Raw genomic sequence first — 15,874 nt, 5'->3', positions numbered from 1 at the left:
CAGAACACAGTTGCATATAGTTCCACTATATGTTGCAATTATTTTTAAACAGATAAATTTAAACTTTTATTTGGAGTTTCAACATCAAACTCACAAAAATTAATAGAATGAATAAGCAGAAAAGTAGAAGGATAAAGTAGACCTGAAAAGCACTATTAAGCGATTCAATATAATGAAGATTTATACAATTTTCACACAACAGTAAAATACAAATTCTATTCAAGTTCCCATAGACTATAAACCAGGAGACACTGGAACATATCCAGGGACATAAAACAAGGTGCAAAAATTCATGGTCTAAAGGTATTGAAATCATACAGAGTCTGTTCTCTTATCACTGTGGAATTATGTTAGAAATAAATATTAAAATATATCTGACAATAACTCACATAATTGCCGGGGAAGGCAATGGCAACCCACTCCAGTACTCTTGCCTGGAAAATCCCATGGGCAGAGGAGCCTGGTAGGCTGCAGTCCATGGGGTCGTGAAGAGTCAGACACGACTGAGCGACTTCACTTTCACTTTTCACTTTCATGCATTGGAGAAGGAAATGGCAACCCACTCCAGTGTTCTTGCCTGGAGAATCCCAGGGACGGTGGAGCCTGGTGGACTGCTATCTATTGGGTTGCACAGAGTCGGACACGACTGAAGCAACTTAGCAGCAGTAGCATGCACACATGCATGCTAAGTCGCTTCAGTCATGTCCAACTCTATGCGACCCTATGGACAGCAGCCCACCAGGCTCTTCTGTCCACAGGATTCTCTAGGCAAGAACACTGGAGTGGGTTGCCATGCAGCGCATAATTGCAAGTGCAATGTGATATGCACCAAGAGCTCTTTGACTTAGCCATTAAAAGCCTCAGAAAAGTTAAAAGACTGAGAAAGAACAGAGGGTGATTGCAGAGAAGATAGCATTTAAATGAAAAATTAATATCAAAGATTCTTTTAAAACCCCATGTTTCTGGAAATTAAATGTCCACATTTGAATGATGAGTGGATCTAAGGAGCCATTGCTGTTGTTGTTGTACGGTCGCTAAACCATGTCTGAGTCTTTTGTGTCACCAGGCTTCTCTGTTCATGGAATTTACCAGGCAAGAATACTGAAGTGAGTTGTCCATTTCCTTCTCCAAGAGATCTTCCTGACCCAGGGATAAAACCTGGGTCTCCTGCATTGCAGGTGGATACTTTACTAATGAGCCATCTGGGAAGCCCATCTAAAAATCCATAACAAGAAAAATTAGAAAATATGTCCAACAGAATAATTCACTCAAAACTTTGATACAGTTCCATTTATTCTGCCATCTAGTGATACTACTAAAAGTCTAGAAAGTGTATTATCTTAGGGATTAAAAAAAAATGAATGAGGCTTGAAACTTTTGATCCAATTCTGAGAAATACTATGTTGTAAAAAACAAAAACAAAATAACAAGAAGAACAACAAAAAATAAACAGGAAATTAACATGTGATACAGTTTTATTAATTAAAGTAGATATTTTGTTCAAACTCCCAAAATTTTATGCTAGCGCCCATTGGTTGTTTTCATAGCTTTTAAAGTTTTCACATTGTATTTAGTTGCATTGAGCAGCTTGAACTGCATGCAACAGATTCTGATAAGTTCTCTTTTCATTTTGTTTTATTCTGTTACAGAGCTAAAAGTTTAAATAACAAAGATGCTTAAATCTGTTCTAAAATAACCACCTCCAAGTGATTGTTCATCTCTGTTTGTGCATCTTTACTGAAAGGATTAATGAGATCAATGATCACTCAGCTAGTTGCTCAGTGTTGTCTGATTCTTTTGCAACCTCATGGGCTGTAGCCCACAAAGCTCCTCTGTTCATGGAATTTTCCAGGCAAGAATATTGGAGTGGGTTGTGTTTTCTGCCAGCCTTGCTGCACCTACACCCAAAATGGATTTTTCTGCTTGCCACTCAAGGTCAGAGTTCTTTATTCATGAGCCTCAGCCAGCCAGCACTACAGTGAAAGGCTCCATCTCACCAGTGCCAGAAACATTTCATTCTTGCCAGCCTCTGTTCAGACATCGCGAATTATTTCTCTCCCAAGGCAACCCAGTTAAACTTTCCCACAGTTCAGTGGGAAACTATACCTTCTCCATAAGAATAGAATCCCAAACTCGGGAAGGGTACTCACATTCTAAGTATGTTACTTTCTTCTAAATTCATCTTGCAGCCCCAGGTCCTTCTTTAGAGGGCTCATTACACCCTGTTATAGTTAATAGCTGTTGTCGTTTAGTCACTAAGTGGTGTCTGACTCTCTTGCAACTCCATAGACTGCAGACCACTAGGATCCTCTGTCAATGGGATTTCCAAGCAAGTGTAATGGAGTGGGTTGCCATTACCTTCTCCAGGAGATCTTCCCAACACAGTGGTCGAATCCAAGTCTTTTGCATTGGCAGTAGAATTTTTACCACCCAGCCACCAGGGAAGCCCCTTGTAGTTAATACCCTGATACAATTATTTATTGCATGTGAACTCTTTCCATTCAATTGCACTGTGGTCTGTCTCCTGGCTGAACCTTAACTGATATCACATATAAAATACCAAACACAATGCCAGCCTTATAAACATTTAAGAAATACTATTTCTTTTCACTGTACAACAAAAATTCAATGAACAAGAAAATTCCACAAAATAATTTATATTGAGTCCAAAATAAATGAATATTTTTGACATGTTATTTTCAATAATCAGTAGTAACCAACATCTCCATGTTACATAATAAGACAATTTGAATACCAATCCAATATTCTGGGTTCTTAGCTTGTAGCTTCTAAAGACATTTGAGATAACAAGATAATAGATAAATATTGATTAAAAAGCATTAAGTTGTGATGAGAGTGTGGGATGGGAGAAAGTAAATCTGGATTCCAGTCTAAACTTTAGGTCTGTGTGCAAGTTGCTGTTCAGTCCCTAAGCCATGTCCAATACTTTACAACACCACAGACTGCAGCATGCCAGACTACGCTGTCATTCAGTGGCTATCTGCAATTATTATTCAGTCTTTTTTAGAGTTGATGTATTCATCTACAGATCAAAAGGATTGGATGAGATTATCTCTTTTACTTCTATCTATAAAGCTCAGTGAATCTCTTTAATCACTATCTGCAGTCACTTTCTGTCTCCAGTGTTTTTTCATAGCATTTTTTTATCTCAGCATTTCTTAGGGTATAGATTAAGGGATTTAACATAGGGGCCACCACAGTGTAAAAAATAGCAACAGCTTTATCAATGGGCAGAGTGGTGACTGGGCAAAGATAAACAAACATGCAGGGCACTAAAGACAAAACAGCTACTGTGATGCGAGACACCCATGTAGAAAGGCTTTGCCTCTCCTCTCCAGGCTATAGTTCTTTAGGGAGCACAAGATGACCACATAGGAGACCAAACAAGAGGAGGAAGTTTAACAGACAGATGAACCCACTGTTGGCAGCAACAAAGAGACCAAGGATGTGAGTGTCCATGCAGACAAGCTTTAACAAAGGGTACAAGTCACACATGAAGTGGTCTGCGACATTGGGGCCACAGAAGGGCAGCCAGACTGTAAAGAGGATCTGAATGGTTGTGTGGAGAAAGCCTCCAGTCCAGGCCAGCCCCAGCAGGAGGAGGCACAGCCTGTGGCTCATGATGGCCGTGTAGTGCAGAGGTTTTCAGATGGCCACATAGCGGTCATAGGCCATCTCTGGGAGCAGGATGATCTCAGTAGCACCAAAAATGTGCTCTGCATAGACTTGAGACATACACCCATTAAAGGAGATTGTCTTGATCTCATGAAGGGAGTCCACAATCAACTTAGGAGCCGAAGAAGAAGACTAGATTGTCTATCAAGGAAAGGTGGGTCAGGAAGAAGTACATGGGGGAGTTCAGAGCAAGGCTGGTGGTAATGGTAACCACAATAAGCAGGTTGCCTGAGAGGGTTACCATGTATAAGACCAAAAACACAACAAACACTATTTTTTGCATTTGGGGGGTCTGTGTAAGACCTACTAGAATGAATACAGTCACATTCTTTCATTCTCCTTCTATGTGGTATAGCTAATAAAAACTCTGGCAAGGAAAACTTTACCTTTAAAAAAGAAAGAAAGAAAAAGGGAATATAAAAGAATGAATTACTGCAAAATACTACCTTTTAACAGTACTCTGACAATATCACAAATGATTCCTTCTTTTTCCCAAACTGTCTATGAACTCATACATCAAAATTTCTCTTAGTTGACTCTCAGATTTTGGTTTTTACATTCTTTAATATTTTTTTAAAGTGCTGGAGCTTTCATTACTAATTTTAATCAGAAAATAAATATAACTTACATGTTTTTTTCTTGGAGGCCTTAGGTTGAAACAATGAATTTTTAATTGAATGGTATATGTATTGGAAAAGGAACATAGGAAGTTGTGACTGGCACATTGTGGGACCCAAAAATATATTATCTGAATATATTAATATTTGAAGAAATTGCTTTAATGTACTCATAAATTTATTGTTATCAGTTCATGAAATGAACATAGAATGAGGGACTTGCTGGACTCTAACAGCTTTTAGAGGATCAGGGCAGGGGGTAAGTCTGCCCTAGCTGCCCCATGGACCACTTTTAATCATCCTAGATGCTGTCTTTAGTCTACCATCTAAAAATTATTGATCACTAGTTTTAACATATGCCATTAATACTAACAGGTAATAAGCCAAGTCTTAGTTATCAACCAGATCACTTTAACGCCAAGTCTATTTCCATTTACTTGATGAGGAATATATGTATTAGTCAAGTCAACTTTAAGGTAACATACATAGCTCAGTGGGCTTCCCAGATGGCACTAGTGTAAAGAAACTGCATGCCAATGCAGAAGACATAAAAGACATCAAGACCCAGGTTTGATCTCTTGGTTGTGTTGGAGAAGGGCATGCCAATTCACTCCAGAATGCTTGTCTGGAGAATCCCATGGACATAAGGGCCTGGTGGGCTACAGTCCATAGGGTCACAAAGAGCCAGACATGCCTGAAGTAACTTAGCAACATGCATACTAAGTATTGTCATTATTAATCTTTGCATTTTACAATAACTAAGATTTCATTATTCTCTTTATATTTATGTATTTTTAAAGCAAAAAGGCACTGAAGGGTAAAATGAATTGTCTATGTTACAAGTGGGCAAGGTACATAATGAGGTAACTCTTCCAATGAAGTTACTCAGTCTTGTCCGACTCTTTGTGATCCCATGGACTGTAGCCTACCAGGCTCCTCTGTGCATGGAATTTTCCAGTCAAGAGTACTGGAGTGGGTTGCCGTTTCCTTCTCTAGGGGATCTTTGAGACCCAGGGATTGAACCCAGACTGCCGCATTGCAGGCAGATGCTTTACTGCCTGAGCTACCAGGGAAGCCCAGATTCTCTGCACCAGGGAACTCTTTCAGATGATACCACAAACTCTTCGTTGAGAGGATAGCTTTAGAGTTCCAAGCCCCAGGATAGTGGGCTCTCTTCTGGACAGCCCAAGGCATCAGATAATTCTTCCAGGGACAATAACACTTGAGAAGAAAGTCTGTGTGCACTTCTAATTGCCAACTCTTCTCTAGAGAAGATGGCACCTGGGAGAACCAAGAACCAACTGATATATTTTTATACTTTCCCAATGGTCTGTACCAAAGGCTGGATTTCATGATCAAAATCAGACAGAAAATCCCAAACTTAACTCATTCATTCTCATTACTTCACTTATTACCTCAGTTTCTTGCAAACTTGGAAGCAGTTAGCTTTAAAACAGTTCTCTTTTACAATTTATATCAGCTACTTTTATCCCACACAACACAGTAACCAACTCACAAACAAAACAACCTGGCCTACATCAAACTCAGTGGATATTTTTGATGTCCTCTGTTAATTGACAGACCCAAAGACAAGATAATTTTCAGTTTTTTTTTTTTTTTTTGCCTTAATCCAAAGACCAATTCTGTCCCTATTTCCACTCATATTCTCTAATACTCATAATTTTGGAAAAATAAGAAATGGACTAAAGTTATGGACAGCAAAATAATCTTGACCTTCCATCAAATGGCACCCAGACTGCAATTGAGAGCTAAGAACTTCAGCAAACAAACCCCTTCTTAAGCAGGAAAATCTTTGTTACTTGCTTAAATTCAATATACTCAAACATTGGGAAATGCACTTTTACTATAAGTCTGCTTTTTCTCAATCTTTATAGAATGCAGAGATTTATTTTTTACACCATGGCATTCATATAATAACTGTTAGCTTTGCTGAGTTTCACAATGTATTAGGCATTATACTAAATATTTCACATGTTCGTGGTCTTTGAAATGATCCTGGTGAGGTTGGTGTACTGTTGTCTGTATTTTAAAGAAAAAGAAACTGAGGTTACAATAAGATAAATGACTTGTCCAAAGTAATAATGATGAAAAACCTATTAGAGAAGACTGTATTCAAATTCAGGACGCCTGTATGTAGCTCTTTACCACTGAGTGCCTCTCCAGGAGGAATCCAGTTTACTTCTGGGAATCAGCAATGCCAGAGTTTAGACATGGCCACCAGTGACCACATGAAATCCGTGGCAGTTCTTTTGCTAACCTATGAAATATAGTGAAAGATGTTAATGGGATCCAGGGTCAATTGGACAAGACCTAGAATTTTGTGAAGAAAAAATCTCCCAGTACTTTACATTTTATCATCTCATCAGTTCGATTCAGTTCAGTTGCTCAGAGATGTCTGACTTTTTGAGACCCCATGGACTGCAGCATGCCAGGCCTCCCTGTCCATCACCAACTCCAGAGCTTGCTCAAATTCATGTCCATTGAGTTGGTGATTCCATCCAACCATCTAATCCACTGTTGTCCCCTTCTCCTCCTGCCTTCAATCTTTCCCAGGGTCTTTTTAAATGAGTCAATTCTTCACATCAGGTGGCCAAAGTATTGGACTTTCAGCTTCAGCATCAAATCTTCCAATGAATATTCAGACTGATCTATTTAGGATTGACTGGTTTGATCTCCTTGCTGTCCAAGGGACTGTCAAGAGTCTTCTCCAACACCACAGTTCAAAAGTATCAATTCTTCAGCATTCAGCTTTCTTTATGTTCCAACTCTCACATCCATACATGACTACTGGAAAAACCATAGCCTTGACTAAACGGACCTTTGTTGGCAAAGTAGTGTCTCTGCTTTTTAATATGCTATCTAGTTTGGTCATAGTTCTTCTTCCAGGAAGCAAGCATCTTTTAATTTCATGGCTATAGTCACCACCTTCAGTGATTTGGAGCCAAGAAAATAAAATTTGTCACTGTTTCCATTGTTTCCCCATCTATTTGCCATGAAGTGATGGGACCAAATGTCATGATCCTCTTTAAAGATGAGGAAACTGAGACCCAGAGAGAAACACAGCTAACTGATCATTAGAACACAAGAATCCAAGTCTTCTAAAGCCCAAAACAGTATTTTTTTTTTTCACAGCACCAAATCTTACTCTGTTCAGCCAGCTTAAGGTGACTGTATACAGGAAAAATAATCACCATAAGGTGACAAAGAGAATTAATTTTCATCTCTCATATTTAGCAATACCTGTTTTGACTCTCTAAGAAAAAGATGTAAGTCTAAGATTGTGTGTGTGTGTGTTCAGCCATGTACAAGTCTTTGTGACTCTATGGACTGCAGCCTGCCAGGCTCCTTTGTCCATGGAATTTTCCAGGCAAGAATACTGGAATAGGTTGCCATTTCCTACTCCAGAGGATTTTCCCAACCCAGGGATCAAACCTGCATCTCTTGCATCTCCTGCATTGGCAAGTAGATTCTTTACCACTGAGCCACCAGGGAAGTCCAGTTCAGGGATACAGAAATTCATTCATGCTACTGGGACCACATCCACTGAAACAAAAATAAGATCTAACAAGATCAACCAAAGTTTGAATATAATTAGAATAAAATAACCTTTGAGCTTGGAGTTTAATAACAATGCCTGATCACAGCAAGGGGTACATTTTTAAAGTCATATTTTAATTCATTTTCTCTTTGGATCTTGGTTTTTTTTTAATGTAATATATATATATATTTATTTCATTTATTTTTATTAGTTGGAGGCTAATTACTTTACAATATTGTAGTTGGTTGGATCTTGGTTTTTGAACTGAGCTTTTTCTTCAAAAAATAGAATCCAAGTGTTGTCCTCTCTCCCATGGATTCTCCATGGGAATCCATACATCATAAACCTATCCCTTATTAATTGTAGCTAAACCCATAAACAGTGAGAAAAATAAATATTTTTGCAAAATATCCTAAAACACCTAAAACCATGAATATCAGAAAGGAAAACTTTAATGATTTTAACTCTAAACCCCTTGGAATAAAATGGAAATGTAAAAACCAGGTTAAAAATCAACAGTGCTAGTTAACTTATCATCGTGGCCTCTGTCCTTCAGAAGAATGACCAATGCATTCAGGAATAATAAATAATCATTATTTGTAGCTGCTCAAACATCATGTCATGTAATGGAAGTTTCTCAAGTGTTCCCACTGACTGGATAATTCTACAGGAAGCAGAGAATGTCAAGATGGCACAGATAAACTCAAATGGATTCAGCAAACATTTGCAAAGCTCCAGTGTCTTGGAAATTCACATCAAAGGAAAAAAAAATGCTATGATAAATTTGAAACCCAAACTTCTTAGGTACTAAAGAGAATCATCTGATCTATAGCACTTAGATTCATGACTCCAGAACAAGAAGTACAAATATTTCAATTACTTAATAAACTCCTCTTATTCTGCTCTTAAAATAAGAAAACAGCTTCTTCTTGAATCTTAGTATTTAGAGAAGAATACTGAGAATACAGTATTAACTGAGAATGTTAAAGGACTGATTTTTCTATTAATATCTAAGTCTTTGTCCTGCTAGGAATTAATTATCTCTGTTTTTTAAGATTTTGCCTTAGAAACAGATATTTGGGAGAATTTGTCCACAAACAGCACATCTTCACCTGATTGGTTCTTTTCTGTGAACTTTAAACTAATGTAGTAACAGTTTCCATTCCTGGTTGTAAATTTGTTTGAGAAAGCAGTCCTCATATAAGTCTTAGGGTATCATGAGCTGAGGCATAAAGGATAGTAAACACTATGTGAACGATTCCATGGAGTTTCCTGGAGGTTGCATATCCCTGAGAGCATTCCCTCACTAGCTAAGGTTACCAGATGAGGGTGACATTCTGAGTCAAGCTCTCAGTTGTACTATAAGCACATCAGGACATACGCTATCTATAGAAACCCTTGTGACTTGCTATATTTTCAGGCAGTGTGATATCTAGAGTTGGAGAACAAATAGAGGCTAAAATTCTACTACCAACACTTCTGGTGTAGAAATATAGAAAGATATACTCTTATGCCTTCTCACTGACTATTTTAGACTTTTAGAAATTCAACTGGTCATTCAATAAAAGAAGTCTACCTAGGTAAATTTTTTTTTTCAAAGTTTCTTCACATTATCCTCAGGACAGTGAAACATATATTTTTAGCAAATACTCTGCAACCTAGAGGAGAGGGTTTAAGTCACATGATATATGACTTGATATAGTTATTATATTTAAATATTATGGCTAGGCAGTAGATGGAGAACTAGGGAAGATAGTGATAATAGTATAACCATATCAAGAAATTATTTTTCTGGCCATAACACTGTGAAACTAGAAATCAACTATAGGAAAAGAAAAAAAAAAAACTGAAAAAGCAAGTGGCAGTTAAACAATACAACACTAGACAATTAATGAATCACTGAAAAAAAGAAAGAAATTTTAAAATGCCTGGAAACAATTTAGAACAAAACAAACAAACAAACAACAGCAAAAAATTACGTAGAATCTATGTGTGCATGCTACATTGCTTCAGTCATATCCTACTCTGTGTGACTCTGTGGACCATAGTCTACAAGGCTACTCTGTTCATGGGGATTCTCCAGGCAAGAATACTGGAGCAGGTTGCCATGCCCTCCATCCAGGAATCTATAGGAGGCAGCAGAAGCAGTTCTAAGAGGGAAGTTTAGAGCAATAGAAGCCTACTTCAAGAAACAGGAGAAATCTCAAATAACAATCTAACAATTCACCTAAAAGAAATAGAAAAAGAAAGCAAACAAATCCCAAAGTTAGTAGAAGGAAAGAAATCATAATGATCAGAATAGAAATATATGGAAAAAGACTAAAATTAAAATAATAATACAATAATAATAATGAAACTAAGACCTGGTTCATTGAAAAGATAAACAAAATTGACAAAAATTTATCCAGACTCATCAAGACCCAAATCAATAAAAACAAAAATTTTTTAAAAAAGAAGTTATAAATAATCCCACAGAAAGCAAAAAGGATTATAAGAGATTAGTTCAGTTCAGTTCAGTTGCTCAGCCATGTCCAACTCTTTGTGACCACATGAGCTGCATCATGCCAGGCCTCGCTGTCCAGAACCAACTACCAGAATCCACCCAAACCCATGTCCATTGAGTGGGTAATGTCATCCAACCATCTCATCCTCTGTCACCCCCGTCTCCTCCTGCCCTCAATCTTTCCCAGCATCAGGGTCTTTTCCAGTGAGTCAGCTCTTTGCATCAGGTGGCCAAATATTGGAGTTTCAGCTTCAACATCAGGCCTTCCAATGAACACCCAGGACTGATCTCCTTTAGGATGGACTGGTTGGATCTTCTTGCAGCCCAAGGGACTCTCAAGAGTCTTCTCCAACACCACAGTTCAAAAGCATCAATTCTTCGGCACTCAGGTTTCTTTATAGTCCAACTCTCACATCCATGCATGACTACTGGAAAAACCATAGCCTTGACTAGATGGACCTTGTTGACAAAGTAATGTCTCTGCTTTTTAATGTGCTATCTAGGTTGGTCATAACTGTCCTTCCAAGGAGTAAGTGTCTTTTAATTTCATGGCTGTAATTAACATCTGCAGTGATTTTGGAGCCAGATAAATAAATAAATAAATAAATAAAGTCTGTCACTGTTTCCACTGTTTCCCCATCTATTTGCCATGAAGTGATGGGACCAGATGCCATGATCTTAGTATTCTGAATGTTGAGCTTTAACCCACGTTTTCACTCTCCTCTTTCACTTTAATCAAGAGGCTCTTAAATTCTTCTTCACTTTCTGCCATATGGGTGGTGTCATCTGCATATCTGAATTTACTGATATTTCTCCCGGCAATCTTGATTCCAACTTGTGCTTCCTCCAGCCCAGGGTTTCTCATGATGTACTCTGCATAGAAGTTAAATAAGCAGGGTGACAACATATAGCCTTGACATAGTCCTTTCCTATTTGGAACCAGTCTGCTGTTCCATGTCCAGCTTAACTACTGCTTCCTGGTCTGCATACAGGTTTCTTAAGAGACAGATCAGGTGGTCTGGTATTCCCATCTCTTTCAGAATTTTTCACAGTTTATTGTCATCCAGACTGTCAAAGTCTTTGGCATAGTAAAGCAGAAATAGGTGTTTTTCTGGAAATCTTGCTTTTTTGATAATCCAGCAGATGTTGGCAATTTGATCTCTGGTTCCTCTGCCTTTTCTAAAACCAGCTTGAATATCTGGAAGTTCATGGCTCATGTATTGCTGGAGTTTGGCTTGGTGAATTTTGAGCATTACTTTACTAGCATGTGAGATGAGTGCAGTTGTGTGGTAGTTTGAGCATTCTTTGTCATTGCCTTTCTTTGGGATTGGAATGAAACTGACCTTTTCCAGTTCTGTGGCCACTGCTGAGTTTTCCAAATTTGCTGACATATTGAGTGCAGCACTTTCACAGCATCATCTTTTAGGATTTGAAATAGGTCAACTGGAATGCCATCACCTCCACTAGCTTTGCTTGCAGTGATTCTTCTAAGGCCCACTTGACTTCGCATTTCAGGATGCCTCACTCTAGGCGAGATTACTACAAACAACTTTATGCCAATAAAATAAACAGCTTAGAAGAAATGGACAAATTCCTAGAAATGCATAATCCTGCAAGACTGAACCAGGAAAAAAAAAACAAGAAATATGAACATATCAATTACCAGTAATTAAATTAAGTCAGTAATTTAAAAAAATAAAGCTTTAGTGGCTCAGATGGTAAAGAATCCACCTTCAATGCAGGAGACCAGGGTTCAATTACTGGATTGGGAAGATCCCCTTGAAGAGAAAATGGCAATCCACTCCAGTATTCTTGTCTGAAGAATTCCACCAACAGAGGAGCCTGGTAGTCTACATTTCATAGGGTCACAAAGAGTCAGACATGACTGAGCAAGTAACACACACTTTCAATTAAAAATAAAAAAAGTCCAGGACCAGATTACTTCACAGGTAAGTTCTACCAAATATTTAGTGAAGAATTAGTGCCTGTCTTTCTGAAACTATTTCAAAAAAATTACAGAGAAAGGGGTGGTTCTCATCTCACTCTATGAGGCCTGCATCACCCAAAACCAGACAGAAATATCACTAAAAAGGGAGAAAATTACTGGCCAATATACTGATGAACCTAGATGTAAAATTCTTCAATAAGATATTAGCAACTAAATTCAATATAAATTGATCATACACTATGATCAAATAAGATTTATCCCAGAGATATAAGGATAGTTCAATATCAACAAAGTAATCAATGTGATATACCATGTTAACAAATTGAGGACTAAAAATCATTTAATCATCTTAATATAGGCAAAGAAAGCTTTTGACAAAGTTCTTCACCCATTTGTGACAAAAACTCTTCAGAAAGTGGGAATAGAGGAAACAAATCTCAGTGTAATAAAGGCCATTCATGATAATCTCACAGTTAACATTATACTCAGTGTATAATGTTATACTATGTATACAGAAAGTATTTCCTCTAAGATAAGGAAAAGAGACAAGGATGTTCATTCTTGCCACATTTATTATTTGTTGGAAGTTCTAGCCATAGAAATCAGAGAAAAGAAATAAAATAAATCCAAATTAGAAACAAGTAAAACTGTCACTGCTGCTGATATGACAATATATATAGAAAATCTTTGAAAAGCTACTAGAGCTCATCAATGAATTTGGTAAAGTTTCAGAATACAAAATTAATATACAGAAATCTGTTGCATTTCTTCAACACACTAGCAACAAACCATCAGAAATAGAAATTAAGAGAACAATCCATGTTCTGGCGCTCGGGCCTGGTGCACTGGGAAGACCCAGAGGGATCGGGTGGAAAGGGAGGTGGGAGGGGGGACTGGGATGGGGAATACATGTAAATCCATGGCTAATTCATTTCAATGTATGACAAAAACTACTGTAATGATGTAAAGTAATTAGCCTCCAGCTAATAAAAATAAATGGAAAAAAAAAAGAGAGAACAATCCAATTTACAATTACATGATAAAAAAAATAAAATATCGAGGAATAAATCTAATTAAGGAGGTAAAAGATCTGGACTTGGTAAGCTGTAATAGACTGATGGAAGAAACTCAAGACTATACAAATGCATGTAAATATATATCATGTTCATGAACTGGAAGAATTAATATTATTAAAATCACAATATTATTTAAGGCAATCTATAGGTTCAATGAAATCTCTGCCAAAATACCAATGTTATTTTTCACATAACTAGAATAAATAGTTCTAAAATTTATATGAAAATATAAATACCCTGAATATCCAGAACAGTCTTGAGAAAGAACAAAGTGGAAGTAGCACACTCCCTGATTTCAAATTATACTAAAAACCTATAGTAATCAAACAGTATGACTTAAACATAAAAACAGATACCATGATCAATGAAACAATCTATAGAGCCAAAAAAAGGACCTACAGCATATGATCAGTTAATCCATGACAAAGGAGGCAAAGGGAAAAGACAGTCTCTTCAATAAACAATGTTGGAAAAACTGGAAAGCTATAAGATGGATCAAATTAACCACTCTCTCACACCATGCACAAAAATAAATTTAAAATGGGTTAAATACTTGAATATAAGACCTGAAATGATAAAACTCCTAGAAGAAAATATAGACTGTACACTCTTTGACATTGATCTTAGCAATAATTTTTGGATATGTTTCCTTTGGCAAAAGAAACAAAAGGAAAGTTAAACAGATGAGGATACATTAAAGTAAAAAACCTCTTGCACAGTGAAGGAAACCATCAAAAACACAAAAGGCCTACTAAGTGAGAAAATATATTTGCAAACAATATATTTGATAAGAAGTTAATATCTACAATATACAAAAAAACAAACCTCATACAACTCATACATCAAAAAAACAAACATTCCAGGTTTTACAAAATGAGGAGAGTACCTGAATAGACATTTCTCCAAAGAAGACATAGTCATTCATATTGGATGCATGAGAAAAGTGCTCGGGGCTGGTGCACTGGGAACACCCAGAGGGATCGGGTAGAGAGGGAGGTGGGAGGGGGGATCGGGGTGGGGAATACATGTAAATCCATGGCTGATTCATGTCAATGTATGGCAAATACCACTACAATATTGTAGAGTGATTAGCCTCCAACTGATAAAAATAAATGGAAAAAAAAAAAGAAAAAAAAAAAGAAAACACATATGCACTCTATGTTCATTGCAGCATTATTTATAATAGCCAAGACATAGAAGGATCCCAAGTACCCATAAATAGATGAATGGATGAAGATGTGTTATGTAAAGTCAATGGGATATTACTCAGTTATAAAAAAAAAGAAAAAGAATTAAATCTTGCCATTTGTGAATGGACCTAGAGGTTATTATGCTGAGGATATATGCTAGACGGTATATTCAACATGTATATGTTGAATTTAAAAAACAAAACCAATAATCAAACATAGCAAACCATAAACAGTCACAGAGAAAAAAGCAGTTAGATACCAAAGGAGAAGGAATGGGGAGACGAAAGAAATAGTTGAAGAAAATTAAGAGGAATAACTTCCAGCAGAAAAATAAATGAGTCATGATGATAAAATGTACAGTGTTGAAAATATAATCAATAACTAAGTAATAGCTTTATATTACATAACATAATTAGACTTTTAGTGATCATTTTGAAATGTATAGGAAAAAAATCACTATGTTTTTTAACAGAAAATAACAGTGTTGTAAGTCAACTATACTTCAAAAACAAACTGTAGACTTACCAACACATTGAAGAAAAGAATTACATTTGTGGTTACCAGAGGTGGTAGGGAAAGGGGGAAAAATGAAGAAAGGAAGTCAAAAGTCAATACAAACTTCCAGTTATAAGGTAAGTAAATACTAGTAATAAAATGTACAACATGATAAATATAATTAACACTTCTGTATGTTATATACAAACATTTTTAAGGGAATAAATCCTAAGAATTCATCACACACACAAAAAAAATTAATTATTTAATTTTTATCTGTAGCAGATGATGAATGCTCACTAAACTTATTGTGATAATCATTTCATGGTGTGTGTAAATCAAATAATTATGATCTACATCTTAAACTTATACAGTGCCATATGTCAATTACATATCAATAAGCTGGAAGTAAAACAAATTTTAAATAAAATTGGCAAAGGACCTGAATAGACATTTCTCAAAAGACATACAAATAAGCACCTGTTGTATAAAAATGTGTTCAACATCACTAATAATCAAGAAAATGTAAATTTAAACCACAATAAGGTATCACTTCACATTTTTAAGTATTATAATTATCAAAATGATAAAATATAAAAAGCAGTGGTAAGGATGTGAAGAAAAGGGAACCCTTTTGTACTCTTGGTGGGAAATACTTTGGCATAACCATTATGGAAAACAGCAGGGAGATTCCTCCAAAAATAAAAATAGAACTATTTTTCATCCATCAGTCCTATTTCTTGTTGCATATTCAAAGGAATTCAAATCAATTATAATATCTCAAAAAGAT

General features: G+C 36.5%; 1 pseudogene; it reads right to left on the bottom strand.

Moving 5' to 3' along the window:
• Positions 1 to 3,110: 3,110 nt before the first annotated feature.
• Positions 3,111 to 14,324, bottom strand: LOC110145685 (olfactory receptor 4C12-like; annotated as a pseudogene).
• Positions 14,325 to 15,874: the final 1,550 nt, after the last annotated feature.

Source organism: Odocoileus virginianus, unplaced genomic scaffold (genome assembly GCF_023699985.2).
Source record: "Odocoileus virginianus isolate 20LAN1187 ecotype Illinois unplaced genomic scaffold, Ovbor_1.2 Unplaced_Contig_60, whole genome shotgun sequence".
Classification (NCBI taxonomy): domain Eukaryota; kingdom Metazoa; phylum Chordata; class Mammalia; order Artiodactyla; family Cervidae; genus Odocoileus; species Odocoileus virginianus.
Note: the sequence above shows the minus strand (reverse complement) of the source record. Positions and strands in the feature narration are given on the sequence as shown.